The following is a 3286-nucleotide window of genomic DNA, read 5'->3' on the forward strand; positions in this document are numbered from 1 at the left end:
GCAGATGTAATTCCCGCAAAAAGCCACATGATGGCGCTGTGAGCTAAGGAACGCGCGATGCGATGCGAGGCGATGCGATGCGATGCGATGCGAGGAAGGGAGGGGAACACCTTCCGGTGCCCATGGCAAAGAAGGCAGAGCGAGAGCGAGCGGCGGGGAGGAGGAGGCGCGTCCCGTGAGGAAGGATTGTGTCGGCGAGCGCGGGCGGAGGGTTTGGAGCAGGCGGGTCGGGAGGTGCGCGGCGCGGAGAAGGAGCGGTGCGGCGGCGTAGAGGGCGATGGTCGGCGGTGGAGCGGCGCGGCGGAGCTGGGGGGCCGCGGTGCTGGTGCTGCAGGCGGCCTGGGCGCTGGGCGGCGGTCCGGTGCGCTACTCGGTGCCGGAGGAAGCCGAGGCCGGCACGGTGGTGGGGCGCGTGGCGCAGGACGTGGGCCTGGAGGCGGGCGAGGCGGAGGCGCGGCGTCTGCGGCTGGTGTCGCGGGGCGGGCGGGCGAGCGTGGAGGTGAGCGGGGCGAGCGGGGCGCTGGTGGTGAGCTCGCGGCTGGACCGGGAGGAGCTGTGCGGGAAGAGCGCGCCGTGCGCCCTGCGCCTGGAGGTGCTGCTGGAGCGGCCGCTGCGCGTCTTCCACGTGGAGGTGGAGGTCACCGACATCAACGACAATGCCCCGCGCTTCCCCGCCGCCACCAAAAACATCAGCATCGCGGAACTGTCGCTGCCCGGGTCGCGTTTCCCGCTGGAGGGCGCGTCGGATGCGGATATCGGATCGAACGCGCAGCTCTCGTATACACTGAGTCCCTCGGAGCACTTCGCTCTGGATGTGAAATCTAAAGACAAAAACAAAGTTTCCATTGCGCTGGTGTTAACGCATCCTCTGGACCGCGAGTCGCAGTCGGAGCACCGCTTGGTGCTGACGGCGAGTGACGGGGGCAGGCCGGCGCTGACGGGCACGGTGCAGCTGCTGATCTCGGTGCTGGATGCGAACGACAACGCGCCGCAGTTCAACCAGTCGGTGTATAAAGTGCAGCTGCCGGAAGATGCCATGCCGGGAACAGTTTTCCTGCAGCTTACAGCAACGGACAAAGACGAGGGGATTAACAGGGAAATCTACTATGCATTCAGCGAGACAACTTCTGAGAACGTGAAGGAATTATTCATAATCGATAGATTGTCAGGGGAAATGAGAACAGCGGGACAATTGGACTTCGAGGAGGTTCAGTCGTATGACCTGGAGATCGAGGCGAGAGATAAGGGGACGCCTCCATTGTCGGGCCACTGCAGCGTGGAGCTGGAAGTGCTGGACGTGAACGACAACGCGCCCGAGGTGTGGGTGACGTCGCTGTCGGTGCCGGTGCCCGAGGACGCGGCGCTGGGGACGGTGGTGGCGCTGCTGAGCGTGTCGGACCGGGACTCGGGGCCGAACGGGCGGGTGCGGTGCGCGGTGGTGCCGGCGTCGCCGTTCGGGCTGGTGGCGACGTTCGCGGGCTCGTACTCGCTGGTGCTGCGGGAGGCGCTGGACCGGGAGCGGGTGTCGGAGTACGAGGTGGAGGTGCGGGCGGAGGACGGCGGGGCGCCGCCGCTGCGCGCCAGGCGCGGGCTGCGGGTGCCGGTGTCGGACGTGAACGACAACGCGCCGGCGTTCGCGCAGGCCGTGTACACGGTGCTGGCGCGGGAGAACAACGCGGCGGGCGCGGAGCTGGCGCGGCTGTGGGCGCGGGACCCGGACGAGGCGGGCAACGGGCGCGTGAGCTACTCGGTGTGGGAGGGCGGCGCGGGGATGGGCGCGGGCTCGGGCTCGGGCTCGGGCTCGGGCTCGGGGTGGCGTCCGGCGTCGAGCTACGTGTCGGTGGAGGCGGAGAGCGGGCGTCTGCGGGCGCTGCGTCCGCTGGACTACGAGGAGCTGCAGGTGCTGCAGTTCGAGGTGCGGGCGGTGGACGCGGGGGAGCCGCCGCTGTGCGGCAACGCCACGGTGCAGCTGTTCGTGGTGGACGAGAACGACAACGCGCCGGCGCTGCTGCCGCTGGCGGGCGGCGGGCCGGGGCCCTGGGCTGCGGGCGAGGCGGCGGAGCCGGCGTGGCGGGCGGCGGGCTCGGCGGGCTCGGCGAGTTCAGGGGGCTCGGCGTCGTCGTCGTGGTCGCTGTGGGCGCGGGCGGCGCTGGGTGCTCCGGCGGGGCAGGTGGTGGCGAAGATCCGCGCGGTGGACGCGGACTCGGGCTACAACGCGTGGCTGCGCTACGAGCTGCGGGAGCCGCGGGGCGAGGGCCCGTTCCGCGTGGGGCTGTACAGCGGCGAGGTGAGCACGGCGCGGGCGCTGGAGGAGGCGGACGGCCCGCGGCAGAGGCTGCTGATCGTGGTGCGGGACCACGGGGAGCCGCCGCGCTCGGCCACGGCCACGCTGAGCGTGTCGCTGGTGGAGGGCGCCGAGGCGGCGCTGGCGGCGGCGGGGGCGGGGGCGGTGTCGGCGGGGGCGGGGCCGCGGGCGGCGGCGGGCGCGGAGGGCGGCTCTGCGGCGGCGGCGGCGGCGACGAACGTGTGGCTGGTGGCGGCCATCTGCGCGGTGTCGAGCGTGTTGGTGCTGGCGGCGGTGCTGTACGGGGCCGGGCGCTGTGCGCCGCGGGCGGCCGTGCCGGCGGGGCCCGGGCCGGCGACGCTGGTGTGCGCCAGCGAGGTGGGCAGCTGGTCGTACTCGCAGCGCCAGAGCCGGAGCCTGTGCGTGGCCGCGGCCGCGGACGGCGCGGGCAAGAGCGACCTGATGGTGTTCAGCCCCAACTGCCCGCCGCCGCCCGGCCCCGCGCCGAAGGAGACGCCGCACGAGCCGCCCTCTCTGCTCGACACGGTCAGTGCCCCTTGCGGGCCTTCCGCCTAGTCCTTCCTGTTTTCTTTCTATTCTTTTTTGCTTTCTTCCTGTTGTCCTCTCTTTCCTTTCCTCTGCTTCCTTTCTTCCCTTCCATTTTGCACGCGGGACCTTGGAGTTCTCACAGCTCCGTTCTATTGCTTTCGGATTCTTGCAGTACCTGCTGGTGGCTTGCGTTCTCTGTTTTGATATACTTGCCAGGGTGTTGTATCTGGAATTTTCTCTCCATATGTGATTTTGTTAGAGCTTATTGTTTTCTTTCTGGAACGGTGGTGTCTTGCTCATTCTCACAGATTGTTTTTACTCTAACCGAGGTTAGGGAAACGCTACTGCGCTAATTCGCTGTGCGTATTGTATGACGATGTTTGTTTTGCATTTGCATCTGCCCTTTTGTCCATCCCAGATGTTCTTAGTTGTTGATGTGGAACTTCTTTCTGA

General features: G+C 68.4%; 1 pseudogene across 1 annotated transcript; it reads left to right on the forward strand.

The window, feature by feature from the left end:
* The first annotated feature begins 277 nt into the window (after nt 1–277).
* On the forward strand, nt 278–2860 carry LOC306951682 (protocadherin alpha-5 pseudogene; annotated as a pseudogene). Its single transcript has one exon. The product of its transcript is annotated as a protocadherin alpha-5 pseudogene (transcript).
* Nucleotides 2861–3286: the final 426 nt, after the last annotated feature.

This window comes from Tetrao urogallus, assembly GCF_951394365.1.
Source record: "Tetrao urogallus genome assembly, chromosome: 14".
NCBI lineage: Eukaryota > Metazoa > Chordata > Aves > Galliformes > Phasianidae > Tetrao > Tetrao urogallus.